Source organism: Pezoporus occidentalis, unplaced genomic scaffold (genome assembly GCF_034315485.1).
Source record: "Pezoporus occidentalis ecotype Australia unplaced genomic scaffold, CSIRO_AGI_Poc_V1 ctg46, whole genome shotgun sequence".
NCBI lineage: Eukaryota > Metazoa > Chordata > Aves > Psittaciformes > Psittacidae > Pezoporus > Pezoporus occidentalis.
Window position 1 is genome coordinate 1,503,590 of NW_026915791.1, and position 16,730 is coordinate 1,520,319.

The window sequence follows — 16,730 nt, forward strand, 5'->3', positions numbered from 1 at the left end:
TTCAGATCTCCCTATATCCCTACAAATGCAAAATTGCAATTTGAAGGCAGGAGCAGCTCTTTGAGAGCCCATCAAAGTGGCAACGGCTTATGTGATGGAGGCATTAACTAGTGGAGGATAGGGTGTTTACTTGAGCCCATCTCATATCAGCCAGTGTTTGAAGACTATTATCTAAGGTGTGCTACTGTCAGGCCCACAGAAATCCTTTGAAATGTGAAATTTCCTCTGAAACTGGGAGAGGAACTGCTGGTTCCCAGTGAGGTGGAGCCGCAGCACCTAGTCCCTGAATGGCTGCAAGCCACACACACAAGTACCAACCTCCACTGATGCTGGAGCAGTTTTCTTCTTGACACCCAGACTTGAGTCTGCTTGCATTCAGCAGTGTAAATGGCAGAATTTAGTTTGAACAGCTCTGGGGGCAGTTGAGGTCTCCAAATTTTAAAACAAAGTTGATTAGTTAAAACATTAGCATATCGTTGAAGTTTGTTTTCTCTTTTAATGCCTTGTAAGGTCAGAGAAATCCCTTTCTAGTGAATGGTTTAGTCAGAATAATCAGATTTTTTTTCACCCTTAGTGGAAGAGGTCTACCTCTTTTATTTTTGAAGGGTTTACTCTCTAGTCATGTTTTTCCATGTATGAAGGGGTAATTGAAAATGTCTTCCTCCTAAAAAAAAAAATGTGATCCATCAGAACAATGGCTGTATATGGTAGTTGAATAAAAACAAACAAAAAAATATACAGTTTGGTATTATAAGCACTCTGCATATATATGCTAATAAAGAGGTTGGGTGCCAAATTCTTGTATTTTTCTATAAAATAAAAAAAAAAAACAAAATCTAAAACCAAAAAAAAAAAAATGTTTTTTTTTTGTTTGTTTGGGTTTTTTTTTTGCAATAAAAGCACACTGCCAATGTAAGTTTCAGCAGCCCAGAAGGAATTAAACCAGCACGTACCGACCATTTGATTTTCCTTCTTGCAAGGAGCTTACGAAGCTACAGCTCATGCAATCCTTCAGTCATTGGACCTTCAGTGTTCAGCACTTTTTATGTAATCTTTCGCTAAACCCATAACCATTGAGTCACCCCAAAGATCCATTGGGAACTTGCACTGGAGCGGGGTGTAGGCAGGAAAAGGTGCTTTGCAGGACTTGGGCTGGAGAGGGATGTGCTGGGCACACCTGAGCCAGCAACCACCAACCATGCCCCTGCTCACAAATACATCAATCTTAAAACCAATTAAAAGGTGGAAGAGGGAAGATGTATTTGATTTTTGCCCTCTACACTGCCCGTGATGCTATTGCAAAACCTCGCTGCAGGAAGGTTTTCTGTCCTCATTCTTGTTTCCAGCATAAATGTGTCCATGGCCAGTTTAGCATGATTTGTTCTTGTGCCAGCAATGGTAAAACATATTTTCCTCCTTTCCTGATGTTAAGCTCCGATCCCTCCTTACCCCCATACCGGCTTCAGATTGCCCTTTTTTCTGTTTTGGTCAGGCTACAATATTTCTATCTCTGGGTTAGAAAAGATACATAAAAACAAAAAAGAGCTATTGTTAACCCAGATAAAATATGATATAGTTTTCCTTTTTATCTGTCAGATTAGGGAGTTTAGTAGAAGCTTTTTGTTATGGGAAGTTTGTTGTATTTTCTCCCCAGAACACCACATCCGAAGTTTGTGAACACTCAACTGGAGTGCTTCTGGAGAGCAAGTCTTTCAGAGATTGCAGTGCTGACACTGACTGCCCTTTTATAAAATAGCGTCTTACTCATACCTCACAGAGAAATAGTTGTGTTATGATGAGACTACTCAAGTGACAGTAAACGGATCAGGTCATTAGAGAATGCAATGACACTGTACATGGGGTGAGTAATTCCTTCCTCCCTGCATGTCCCTTCTGAAACGCCCCAAAACATCCAAGTTCAGCAATAAGCCCCCAGTTGTTCACTTCATTTTGTATCTTACTGAGCTCAATCCTAGTACTTTGATTACAAGATCTGGACAAGAAACAGAAACAAAAATAAGATGATTATGTTTGCGTTCACTCTGTAGATGTGTGCATGCATCCTGGTAGCCTCACCTAACATGGTCTCTCCTAGCTGGTTCTTTGTCATGGTCATGTTGAATGTCACTAGAGACCTATGACAGGTGATTTGCAACCAATTTCGTTCCATTTCTATTCTGTGTAAATTTTTTTCCATTGAGAAAGAGACTTGAATGTTGGCAAGTGCTTGGACAAATGAATATTAATGTAGCTTTGCTCACAGCTAAGGTCATGGCTGACAACTGGAGAAATATCACTGGTGATTCCTTGGGATACAGGACCTTTGCATGAAACAAGTCTTCTGCAGGCTTGAAGGGATGTGCTTCACCACCAGTAAGGAAGAAAGAGGAACACTGCAACAACCATGACTGTAAATTCTTGAATGCATTTTGATAGATATGACCACAAAAGAGGTTGAAGAAACACGTTACTGCAAGAATTAGCAGCCTCAGCACCTTCTCAGGAAAGATCAGATGTGTTTCTGCTTGCACACTACCAATGGCAAAGGGAAAAAATCTGTGTTTGTGTGTGTAAATACTATATAAATAACTGTAATTGTATGTATTTAATGTATATATAATGATTATTACATTTTAATGATCTGAAGTATTGTATATAGCCAAAACTTGGTCTCTTATTTTACTAGCACACCCACTGTAGATTTATTTTTTGTCATTGTTGTTAATGTATCTGGTTACAATACGAACTGGTCTCACTTTTACCTCAAAGGGTATATGTTCTTTATGTACATTTTATAAAAAAAAATAGAAAAAAATCACTCAGTATTTTTGGTTACCTTTTCAATTGCCAGATGTATTTTCTGTCTTTTCCTCTTCAGCTGCATGCTGCCCTTGCTTCTGCCCCCTAGATCCACTGCAGGGAAGAGTGGAGTTGGGAGAGACTGGGTTTGATGGGCAATATTTCTCGCTCAATGCATCCCCGCCTTCCTGAGAGATGTAAGAAAGGAGGGCTGTCTCTCTCCATCCCAGCTCTCCATCTCTTGCTAGGTGTTGAAAGGTTTTGATTAGACCACAAAAAGGCCATGCCACCATCTTCTCTACTGAGCCTTTCCTTCCCTTGCGTGATGCCAGGGAAGTAACAGGGTTTTACCCAGCCATACAAACAGTTAAGGGCTGAAGTCCATTTCTTTGACTTTCTGTAATGCCCGCAGAATCCCTGGGAAGAAACCTGCATAAAGATGTATGCACCATGGCAGACAAAGCTACTTCAAGAGCACTCTTTCCCAAGCCAGCCATGTGGGTATTGATGTGATGAGTGCACAGAGCTATCCAATATATCTCTGCCTTTATGTAATGGTGTGGAGTAGCACAGCATCTCCAGATCCAATGTGGACCTTACTGCATGAAGAGTCTGGATTTGTCAAGGTCAGTGGTTACATGGTCCAATGTGGAGGTTGTCCTGGACCTCATCAGTCATGGGGTTGATGCCCATTCTCTGCTGAAGGCATGACCTGGGTATTTCTTCTTGTCCAGCTCTTCTGTTGAGACTGCAGTTTGGTGCCTAGAGCTATCTCAAGCTCTATGAACATATAGCGCAGTCAGGCACACTTTTAATCAGGGGTTTCCAGTGTACAGTAACATGAAGAATTAGAAGTTATTTCTTCTGAAGTATTGTGTTTGCTCATTTAAGAACACAAAGGCTCCAGGTTTTATTGGGCTAACTACTATATATTTTGAAAAGGCCTAAGATCATTAAAATTCTCTGGTGTTTGTTGTCTGGTGCAAATGAAGAGTAAAGTGCTGTGCTCTGATTTGGCATGTTGCATGTCAGTGTCACACTGTTGGGAAAATGAATGTACAGACAGCAAACCAGCATTCAAGAGGGAGCCCTCATTTGTGGTTCCTGCTCTGGCTGTCTTTTTTTGGTCTGTGTGGAGATAAATTTCTTTACAACCTCTCAGAAGTCTGGTTTTATTGTAGGTGAAATGAGACTACAGTCTACGTAAATGAACGCATATTTTGTTTCTTGTTGCATTTTGCAAATGCTGATGTTTCTTTGCCCTTTTCAGTTACACTGATGACTCCATCATTTTCTCGATTAAATTTGTGACTGTCAGCTGTCAGCTTGTTCAAATTAGATAAAACTCAGCATTTCCAGACACGTCTCTCTCCAGTGGCCTCCACCACAGACAGTGACAAACAGCAGCACAATGAAATTCACAGCTTAAGAAAAGAAACATACTGGTCTCTTATTTTTCAGCTTAAAAAGTTTCACTGTCCCTTTTGATCTCACAGCTTGAAACGATTCTGCATTCCCTCATCCCGTCCTTGGACATTCAAACTATGGGCTGAAGCACTGTATTCCTTTCAGATGCATTGATCTTCCCTTTCCCCTCATGGTAATTATGTCTTAGCTGCACATTGGTCCAAGAAGAGATCCAAGGGCACATACTTTTGAGTACGAACACAGACAGTTATTATATATATTACTCTTAGAAGTATCATATATATTGTATCTACATGAAAGCTGATTAAGCTATCCGCTTTCAAATGGAGGTGCTCTGCATCATTGCCTTCATTTGCCATCCTGTGTCCCATCTGGTTCAGGGACCAAGAGCTGAACCTCACTGTCTGCACCCCACCCAATTCTGTAAAGATTTGTGGCGGTTAGTAGACTGACAAAAACATCTATACAAAAATGTTTTATATTGGTATTGTTTACAAAAAAAAATAAAAAGAAATCAGGTTTTGGATAGATTTTATCTGAGTTTTGGTTTGTGGAAACTTTTCATCTGTGGGAACAGGACCATTCCAGAGCAAAATTAGCCAGGATGGAGTGGCAGGCCTAGTCTGTAAGATAGACTGCATGCATAGGTCAATGCTTACTCCTAATCAGCTGCTTATTTTTGTGGAGTTGATGTGTTAGTGCTCTGGATGTGAGTAGCGCAGCATGTTGAGCTGCCAGGACTGTCAGATCTGTCTCCCTAGGGAGTGCTTGTTATTCTTGTTTGGAGGTTTTTTGGCACGTTGCTTTTTTTTTTTAAAGAGAACAGAACAGGGGTGTATTAGCAAGGATTAAAGTATTACTGTAGTGGCTCTAGGCCTTTCACAATCCCCATTATTTGCTGTAATCCCACCAGAACAGAATGCTTTTCTCATATTCCTTAATTATGCTGTAAAAATTAATGAAAAAAATAGCTATAAAGAATAACATTCTGATGAGGCATGTAAATCCCAATTTATATTGGGTGCAGCAAAAATTTGTTTTTCTGCAGTATTCAGTAGTACTTGACATTTTCAGCCTAACTCCACAGGGACAAGGCTTACACAATCCTTCTGTGAGTGATTTATCGTGTCTCTGTCCTTTCCCGTTAATAAGTTCTGAAATTTTTGTCCCATTTCAAATGGGTTTGAAGGGCAGTTGAGATCACAATAACAATTTGTTTATTTAAAGTTGGAGATTTTCTTTAGGAAATCACCCACCAGGACCTAAAGAGGTTAGAAACCTCTTCAGGAGCTCTCCTCAGGCTGATGAACATCTCGTAACCGACAGGGTTTCCTACACTGTATGTCCACGTCATTCTTCCTCTGGTTATTATCATCTCTGCCGACTCCCCTTCAATGTTATTCTTCCCATTCCCTTGGGAAACATCACTGATGCTCTCTTGCACTTTCAATTCATTAGCCTTGAAGAGATCTTTCCAAGGGGTTGATAATGTCCTTAGACTCACTTTTCCTTACAGAAAGTGAGAAATAAGACAAATCCTGTTTTGCTTTAAAGGACAAAATGTTCAAAAACTTGCCAATAAATTGTCTTCATTGTTAATAGGTGGTAATTGCATCCTGTGTAAAGGCACTGGGAGAGACTGAGGCTTAAATAGCCTCTAAACCTCTTTTTAATTGTCATTATGGGTCCGGCTGCTCACTCAGCAAGAGGCTTCTCAGTGAAAGTTCCATTCCCTGCCGTGTTTGAACACAGACCAATACTAATGTGAAGTTAACGCAGGGGAGATTGACCACTTGAAAGAAAAGGAAGTATTCGATTTGATTAAAAAAAAAATAAAATCAAGTGCTCTTTTTAATTAAAGTTACTTATTTATCAGGATAACTGGCTGACATTTTCCATTTGATTCAGTCTAGGGAACATCTGGGACATCATCCCTTTGTGTGGCGGGGAAACATGCATCCCTGGGTATTTGTTCGATATTAGGTATAATGAGGCTGCCTCTTAGGACCACTAGATGCAAATTTGATATTAGTGCTGTTACCAGCATTATAATAATAATAGCAATGCTCTGTGGGAAATAGGAGCTGTCAGGAAGAGAGGCAGCAACTGTCTGCATTAGGTTTGACTCTGGATAACAAAGACTTAATCATCTTTCAAAAAATAAAGGAAAATAGGATGCTGCAATGTTTACCTGTCATTGAGTCTTAGTGGATAGAGACAACTCTAAAGTGGAGACTGACTCTGTGGGCCAGGGTACAGTGAAGTCTGGTGGGTGGCTGCACCACCAGTTGTCCAAAGATATGTGGGAAAGTTTTCACACCACGAACTGACTGAGAGCTCCATTTTCAGCAAAAAGTGTTTTGGATGCTGGAGAGCCACATACCCCTGCACTTGTCAACTTTGAGAAAGTCTGAGTGCTAGTGACAGTTATGCCATGCAGTTTAAAAATACTCCAGGTATGTCTATGAAAGTTTTAATACCAGACCAAATTCACCCTTAAGAAGAGCATGCAGATGCGCCAAGTTTGGATACTTTGATTCAGTGACTATAAAAAAAAAAGGGGCTCAGTTTCCTGCTTAGACTCACAGGAGATTAGGACAAGGAAGAAAAGTGAAGAACATGAAGAAATCTTTTATTAGCTACAGTAGCCCCTTCCTAGTAAAATTAACAAGTTGGCAGAGTGATTAATCTTATAGTCTTAGTATTTTATTGGGAAATTAAGAGGTTCTGGAGGACGAGAACAAATTTTCCATTGTCTGACCTAGAAAATAGGGGACTGCCATAACCAAGCAGCGAGCATCAGGTTACTGAAAATCTGTGTGAGTTTACTGATACACTGCATAGGGTATGCAGCCCCTTCTGTCCTCCTTCAGGACCAGCACTGCCTCCAAAGTCCAGGAGTTGCAGTAGTTACATCAGTCCTGGAAATGGGCACAAAAATAGATGCTGATACTGAAATAGCTTGCCAGGAGAAATCCTGAGTTTACCATTGGTTTGGGTGTGTCAGGTGAGATTAAATTTCATGGTAAAAGGACTGCATAGTAAAAGGCTTTATTTTGGTGCTGTGGTTTTATCCCAGCATGCAATGAAGTACCACACAACTGCTTGCTCATTCCCAATGGGATGGGGAGGTAAGTCAGAAAAAGGTAAAACCTATGGGCTGAGATAAGAAGAGTTTAATACCTGAAAGTAAAATATAATGATAGTAATAACAGGAAAAAGAGAGAGAGCAATAAAACCCAAGACAGACAAGTGATGCAATGCTCACCACCTGCTGACTGATAACCCAGCTCTTCCCTGAGCAGCGACTGATCCCTTCCAGCCAACTCCCCCAGTTTCTATACCAAGCATGATGTACTGTGGTATGGAATACCCCTTTGGCTAGTTTGGGTCAGGTGTCCTATCTCTACTCACTCCTGGCTTCTTGTGCCCCACCTCACTGGCAGAGACTGAAAAGTCCTTGATCAGGGTAAGTGCTACTGAGCAAAAACTAAAACACTGGTCTGTTATCAGCATTATTCTCATCCTAAATCCAAACCACAGCACTCTACCAGCTATTAGGAAGAGAATTAACTCTAACCCAGCCCAAACCAGTACACCTGGGAAGAGAAGTCCAGCTATAGTCAGTGTTTGTGGTCCATTTTGATTCTGGGGTCAGTGACTCTCCACAATCTCTCACCCACTCTTCATGGAAAAGAGAAGAAAGAAAAGCCTATCTTACCCTAAGCATGCTCTGAACCTGTGAACTGTGATTATAATCAAATCTCATGTCTAATGGCTTCAGGCAATTGCTTGCAGGTGCCAGGAAGGAATATACCTCCAGATGCAGCCGCTTACACTCACATTCTGGCTGTATTTGCTTGCTGTGAAGTTGAAGCAGCAGAGATCTGCCACAGCAGAAGATGGACAGGGTGGCTGTGCGGCTTGTACTCATGGCTTCTCTGTCCCAGTGGTTCTTGTTCATATTTGTAAGGCAAGCTGGCATATTTGCAAGCCATGAAGGAATTCTTGACCAGGTGGAACTAATAAGATTGTTTTGTTCTTTCCTGCCTTTCTCCCCAAGACAGTCTGGTATGGGTCATTTATTCAATTCTCTGCCCATGCATCCATGACATGTTGGCCTCCTGTGGCTTAGAATAGCTTATCCTTTTGCAAAGAATGAAAGATTTCCATTTACTTCCTGCCATGAAAGTGGATATAGGACTTTCCAATGAAGTTTAATGATCTGTGGCCTTCAGGTTGTGATCCAGGTGATCTAAGAATTTCATCTGCCCTTAAACTGTATGATTTTTTTCTTAGTGTAGACACTAGCCTTACAGCATATTTTTCAAATGAGTAATCACGCAGGATTTTATATCTGTTATGTGGTTAAAGGCAGAAATATTGTCAGCTCATGTGTGGTGCCTTCCTGGCGGTAACTCAGCCTTTTCTACATCTATAGAATGAGGCCCTATCTAGGTAGGATGTCTCTTTGTATCTGCTGCAAGGATTTAAATCTCACAAATCCATCAGTCTGTCCTGGGAATAGAGAGATACATGAGACTGGTGTTTGCAGGGCAGTTGTCAGAATTTGGCTTTTGAGATTACAATATTTAAGTCACCTTGTGTGGAGAATTTATGATTGCAATTCATCTGTTTTCGATGAGCTGCTGTCATCTAATGACATGGTCAAAGTTGAGCACATGAACCCTCTAAATAAATATGGCAGTGGCTGTAAACTTTATGTGGACTAGCCCCATTACTGTGCTCATCCTCCTTCCTCCACTCTCTCCTTGAATGATCAATCTTTCTCTACCCATCCACTATCTCTCACACTGCTACCACTGACTTTCCACCTCATTGGACACTGGGAGATATTGAGGCTTTAAGCAACCTGAGGAAGAAGGAAGCCAAAGCACTGAGACATTTTTGGAGCAGATGGAGATTGTGAAATCTGTCCCAGCAGGACGGAATGTTACAGGGAACAGTCCAGGAATTCAGCTTCTGCCCTGGGCCATTAAGGGTGGTGTAGTTGGATGCTCAAGGGCTGTACCAGATAGAGGTTTTGAGACAAGATTCCAAAATTGTAATAAAAATAATCTCTGGCCAGATACCACTTAGTCCTGGAGTTTACTGTACACTCTCAACATGTTCCAACCACCACCCTTTGCAGCCCTTGCACACCATATACAATTTTTGAGCATGCCAAGAATTTTCAGAGTTTCAGCAGGTTTAAGGCAGGCTTTTATCTCCAACCCAGTCCTTTTCAGGGGACCTGTGGTGTGCAGCTGTAGGTCATGCCAGCAGTACTGTGCTTCCTGAAAATGGATCTCTGGCCAATTCCTTCTAAAGAATGCTTTTGTTATCATACCATATTGCTTCTCATCAAGGTCTCTGCCATGGAGAGGCAAGATGAGTCCAGATGGTGGCTTTTCCCCTGATTGCATTTGGCCTGTTCAGCAAAAGTCACAGACACTGCAGCCTTAAAGTGTGTATTCAGGAAAGGCATCATGGCTGTGCCACCTTGTGCATAGCAGGTTTGGCTGAAGCAGGGAGAGCTGCATGTTCTGCCCTCCTCCTGAAGCCAATACAGCAGTGTGTGGGCTTCAGCGTAAAAGCAGAGGGCACAAGCACTTTGGAGCTATGTGCCTCTTGCAGAGCACCTCCTGAGCATCTTTACGCACCCTACACAAAGCACAGGATCTGGCTCATTTTTCGAGATGATCACACGATTCTTATATATACTCCTTGGGACAATGCTAATCTCCGCAGAGAAAGCTGAAGAATTGGTAACTCAGTAAAACTTCCTTCAATTTTATTAATTGAATTGAATTCTTCCTTTGTTGTTATGCAGAAGACCATTATTTTCTTGCTTTGTCGTTCCTAATGAAAATCTTCTCACATCTGGGACATATATTATATACCCAGTTGGCATATTAAATGCATTTTCTCTATAACAGAGATATATTTTTTTTATTTAAGATGAAAAATTAATTGAACAACTAATCTTCCTGCTTCTTCTCTTGCTGGATGTAGTGAAATTTAATTTCATTACTAAAAGTACGTGTTCCATTTCACTTTTTAAGTGGTATACTTATTTTTCTAATAAACTTTAATTTTAGTCCCTTAAGGAACATCACCATATTGACATCCAGACTAAACTTTACATTTTGCTTTGAGTTATAGACATTAGTCTGAATGTATTAAATTCATTGGTTCTTTTGATTAACCTTGAAGGAGACAAGACTTCATAAGTAACAATCTCTGGAAATATTTTTCTTTTTCCTTATGTATGCTAATCAGTTTTGCAGGCACACCTCTATGTGCTGGCTTTACTGCTCAGGTTTCTTTTCATCTTGGTAAGTTTAATTCAATGGAAAACTCATGTCAATTTCAATTATTCCTGTTTTTGACAAGTCTTCAGAGTCCCACCAACACCCACCACACTCCACTTTGAAATAACTTGGAAAATGCAACTGAAGTTCTTAATCCTGCCAAACTTTTGCATATGTTCAGTTTTGCTCAAGTGAATAACTGCCTGGAAGTGATCATGTTCATGTAATGACATGCCTAAATCTCTAGGACCTTAAGGATATATCCACCAGACAGCATACTTCAGAGAGATCAAAACTGCTGACCTGACCCAACATAGGTCTAGAAAATTGTGTAGTGCAACTTTATTAAAGTTTATGTTTGGATGAGGAAAACAGCATTCTTTTGTCTCTAGTGCCCTTGAGCCAACAAATCCTTCTTGCCAGTGCTGGTTTTGCTCTCAAGATCTCCCTGCCTTCAGATGAGAGATGAATCCTTGCCAAGAAACTCCAGTGCATCCATGGTTTTGCTATCCTTTCCAAGGACATCATGAGCAGCACTCTAGGATAGCCACCATTTTCTTGGCTTTCCTTTACATTTAGATGAGATGCCAGATAAAATCCATATTGGGTGGTTTTCCCTCTTTCTCTTAAGCGGAAAGTTATTGCATGTTCCTTTTCACCTAGGCAGCAATTATCTAAAGTTCTTTCCAATTGCTCTATTTGAAAATTAATTCAAATGGATTGTAATAGAAGATTTTTATTTCACATGTGAGAAAAACTGAGATTAGCTCCTGATGAAAATCACACCTGGTTCCAAACTTCAAAACTAGCATGAGCCACAGTTTGTTATGGGAGATGCAGTCAAGGGAAAAATGGAAATACTGAAATGGTGGGTTTTCCTTGGGAGAAACAAACAAACAAAAACCCAAACAAAACCAACCCTATGTTTAATCTGAAGAAGAAAAAAAGGAGTCAGTATGCTCTCCCTCAAGGCTGCTGAATGGGCAGTGTAAGAAGGTACAGTGGGAATTAGGAGGGGAATGGATTATTCCACTTACCAATAAAATGTGATTTCCCAGCAAAGCAGAGCTGCCCAGTGAAAAATGCATTGACTTAGTGCAGACAGAAACCATAATTCACCTCCTAAAAATGCTCTTGGATTGTTAGGAAATGCAGTATCAATACAAGTATGGTGCACAAGGGCAGGAAACTTAACTGCTGCACTCCGCTTGGCACTGATTAACACTGGTCTGGAAAATAGGGTCCAGCTTTGAGCATTACAACTCAGGAAATGTCCAGAGAAGATGGATATCCTGCAGGGCACTGCCATGAATGACAAGGTGTTTGAACAGCTTGGCCTTCCACGGAAAGGTGGAGGAACTGGCTCTGTCTTGACTGGAGGAGAGATGATGGAAGGGGATGAAATAAGCTTTCTTGGTATGGAGCTGTCAGCAGACATTGATGTGGCACACCAATGAGCAGGGTGAACTGATGACCTCCTGTGTAACAGTGGTCACTTGTCCTGGATTGATGGAGAACAGCGATTAGAAAGGCTGTGAATCTTGTAGCATCTGAGAGCTTGCTATAAAAGGAATCATGCCCCTTCTCTGCCTGTTTCAACAGGAAAGCATGTGGCAACAGGACTGTGATGGGCACTGGAGGGGAGGTTGTATATCATGAAACCTTTCCCAGCTGTGTCAGTGAAATCACCAGGATGTCACCTCTATGGAGAGGTTTCCTTAGGAGAAAATTAGTCCTGCCATGGTCCAGAGGGACTTGCCCTCAATGCAAGAGCTTCTGCAAATGCATTTGCCAACCAACTTGAGTTATGTACCCTCCACCCCAGGGGAACTTTTAGCTGTTTTGAGTATGGTGAGGTGAATGGAAATTCCCCAAAAGTGTTTTGCAGTAACAAGTTCTAATTTGGAGTCTTCTATGAGATGGGAAGTCAAGGGAGACGGTTGATGGAAAATACTAGCAAATAATATTGAATTATTCCTTAGGCTGTATCAGTTTTAATTCTTTTTAGTGAAGTCTATCTGGGTTTTCCAGCCTGGTCCATTAAGGGGATTTTCCTGTGCCCTTCTCCAGGGTTGTGCTTAGAGCTCTTTAGGAGGTTTGGCAATAAATTTTCAAACTAAAAAAAACTTAAAGAGAAGTTCAACAGACATATCCTAGAGGGTATACATTCTGTGAATGGAAACAGGATTTTTCTTTAGTATAAGCTGAAGTAGCTCTTTCTTGTGTGAAAAATTCTCCATTGTTCAAAGAAAGAACTACAGGACGCATTTTCAAGGCTAGTAAGCCACTTAGACAAGCAGGCTCAAAAAAGATGCCCTGGATTTTTTTGCTTATCTAAAGATATCAAGAACCAGCCACCCAAGGAAAAATTATTTATAAAAATTGAAGATCTGGTCTTCCTTTTTTCTTTTTTTTTTTATTCTCTCCTGAAAATTGATGAACAAAAAGAGAAACCCTAATTCAAACTGTTCACACTATGTCAATCAGTCCTGTGATTTCCTTCAGCTGACCGCTGACCTTCCAGCTGCTCCAAATTTTGCCTGGAATCACTTTAATTTAAATGGAAAACAAAGACAGCTTTCTATATGTGTGTGCTTTCAGTATCACTGTGCTGAAATCCTGAAGAGTAAATTCTCTGTGTGGTGCTTTAATGCAAGTGGGGTAAGTTTTAAACAGAAATACCATGATTTTAGTTTGGCAACTTGTATGCCAAAGGTCTCTTTCTCCATTGCTGTTAAATTCTGCCTTACAAATTGTGATTAAGACGTGCCTTCCAGAAAGGTATTTAGGCTTGAAGTTTTTCAGAGATTAAAGTCAAACATTTTCCATGGCAGTTGATCTTTATAGTTAATGACTCATGCTGTTAAAATGCTGTGATTTAGTTCAGTTTTTATTTTGCCAGGTTCAGGTGGGAATATCTTGCTGTGTTTTACCTATGCTATGTTAAAAAGGTTATTTCTATTATATGTTCTCACTTATTGTATGCTTCAATCTTAGTAAGTCTTGGGTCTCTTCCATCTCAAGATTATTCCTGGGCAAACTAAACAATAATCGTTGCCATTTTCAGGAAGATATGATACAGAGAAATTATTCTGTCACTGAAATGTATATTCACACAGCCATAAAATCTATGCATGGGAGAGCAGGGCCAAAGCTTCTAAGTTAACAGATGATTTGGTAGTCATGAAATACTGGTGAATATGGGAAGGGTATGGTTACAACTATGTCTGTTAACTTCCAGCCAGACAGGTAGTTTATTTAGTCTATCTAGTTGCAAGTGAAGCCTGTATAGTTCTGAATGTCTGTATTATAACTAGGAAGAATCTCAATTATTTACAGCTCTGTATTTAAGAAACCATTGACCAGTTGTATCTGGAGTCTTTCCTCTTGCCATGTATCTGTACTCTATGGGTAGGAACTATGGTTTGCATTTAATCAGGGGACACGTATTTCAGCTGTAGTCCTGATCTATGCTGTCGCACCTTAACTTTTTTTGAGCAAACTTGTTTGCTTAAAACTAAGTGGGGCAAATTTGTCTCTGCTGGACTGTGGTCATATGTGGATTTATAAAGAAAATTAGATTTGACCTGCCAAACGAGGCTTTCTCTAATTTACCTGTAGGTAAATTGCTTTTCTTGTACGGACTGGCTAAAAAGCAAGAATATTGTTGAAGAGCAAAGCTGTCCTTTCTATGAAAGGATATTCTGAATAATTCAGAAGATGAAATTCTGAATTTAACTGATGGACAGCTACTATCAGCTTCCTTTATTACTAAAATTCCTAACTTCATCAAAGCCCCATGTAGCCATTACACCTCAAATGAGAAACTATACATTTGTGAGCCAAATCTAAAACCGATAATCTATTTTACTTCTTAAATATAGCTTTCCTTCCAGGCAAGAACTGCATGCTTCTGCATGCTGGAAATCGGATCAGTCTCTTGTCTGGTTTCATATCCTGTTATAAACTGTAGGAGATATAAAAATAAATGGTAAACTGAGGTATGTATACTTGGGTAAATCAGTTTAAAAAAAACCCAAACAAATATGAAACTTAAATATCTTGTTTAATGAGGAGCTTTTTCCAGAAATTTGTATCAATTTTCAAACATAATTTTCTGCATTGAATGAGCCATTAAAATTCTCCAGCTGGGGGAGAGGGAGGAAATTAAAAATCCCTAAACAAACAAAAATACATCCTCAAAAACCCAACCAACCAAATGCGAACCAAAGATAATGTTAGAGAAGTTTCTAAGATAGCATTACTGTCTGTAATGAGCAGCGGAAGGTCAGAGACCTGAAATGCAAACATTCATTTATTGAGTGCCAACCAGGAGAAGAGTACTCCTGCTTCATAATGGTGTCTATTGTAACAAGGGTTAAGGGAGAGGAGGGATAGTTTGCAAAAACCCTACCCTGGGTTACTGGGACAGGGAAAAAGAGCCCTTGAGAGCTTACCTGTCTGCAGCCCAAACAGATTAACTTGTCAGGATAACTCACAATGCTGAAAACATCTACTGTGACTTTTATCAAATGGTTTGAATGACAGGGTCAATGCTCTCTGAAATGCCCAAGGATAGAAGGATGCCTGTTGCCTTGCAAAGTCCATTAAGGGAATTAAACGTGCTACAGATACTTTGGAGGTGTCCCTGCCCATGGCAGGGGGGTTGGAACTAGATGATCTTAAGGGTCTTTCCAACCCTAACTATTCTATGATTCTAGTATTTCTTCTACTTATTCTTAATAGCCAAATTGTTAATGACACAGGTACTTGCTTCTTGGCAACTTGGATAGTCTGCAGTTACTGTGGCTGACTGCTTAAGAACACCAGATTTCTGATTTTTCTCTCCAAAGTGGTTTAAAATAGAATTCAGCTTAAAAGTAGTAAACTTGTAATGTCCAAACTCTAAAGGGTGATAACTTATATTTTGTCTCCTTCTGTGTATATTGTACATATGATTCTAGCTAACTGGATTGAGTTTTTAAAGTTTAACCAACACCCTAGCAAAGATATTTTTTGAGCCATCAAAATGGCCAATGGGATAATCTGCCAAGCACCAGCATGCTTTAGTGTTTGAAAAGCATTTTAAAACAATCTGTATTTCTTTGAAAATCACAAGTGTATAATTAAAGCAGAGAATACATTACAAACAAAATCAGTTGGAGTAACCTTCTGACTGGACGAGGTAGAAAATCTCTCCATCTTCATTCAAACTACACACATCTTGTCTGTCCTTGTTGCCCAAAAAAAGCATGAAGTTGTAATAACAGAAAGGGAATGAGTTGCAAAAGAGAGGTTCTTTGCGTGACTTGCCCACATTCTCTATTAAGGGTAAAGACGTATATTCAAATTCACATATAGAATCATAGAATAGTCAGGGTTGAAAAGGACCTTAAGATCATCTAGTTCCAACTGCCCTGCCATGGGCAGGGACACCTCACAGTAAACCATCTTGCCCAAGGTTTCGTCCAGCATGGCCTTGAACACTGCCAGGGATGGAGCATTCACAACCTCCCTGGGCAATCCATTCCAGTGCCTCACCACCCTAACAGGAAAGAATTTCCTCCTTATATCCAATCTAAACTTCCCCTGTTTAAGTTTGAACCCATTACCCTTTGTCATATCACTACAGTCCATAATGAAGAGTCCCTCCCCAGCAACCCTATAGGCCCCCTTCAGATATTGGAAGGCTGCTATGAGGTCTCCACGCAGCCTTCTCTTCTCCAGGCTGAACAGCCCCAACTTTATCAGCCTATCTTCATACGGGAGGTGCTCCAGTCCCCTGATCATCCTCATGGCCCATCTCTGGACTTGTTCCAACAGTTGATGGCCTTTTTATGCTGAGGACACCAGTACTGCACAGAATACTCCAAGTGAATTCTCACGAGAGCAGAGTAGAAGGGCAGGATCACCTCCTTCCACCTGCTGGTCATGCTCCTTTTGATGCAGCCCAGGATACGGTTGGCTTTCCTGGCTGTGACTGCACACTGAAGCCAGCTCATGTTCATTTTCTCATCGGCCAAGACCCCTAAGTCCTTCTCTGTGGGGCTGCTCTGAATCTCTTCTCTGCCCGACCTGTAGCTGTGCCTAGGATTGCTCTGACACAGGTGTTGGACCTTGCACTTGGCATGCTTAAATTTCATGAGGCTGGCATCAGCCCACCTCACAAACGTGTCAAGGTCCCTCTGG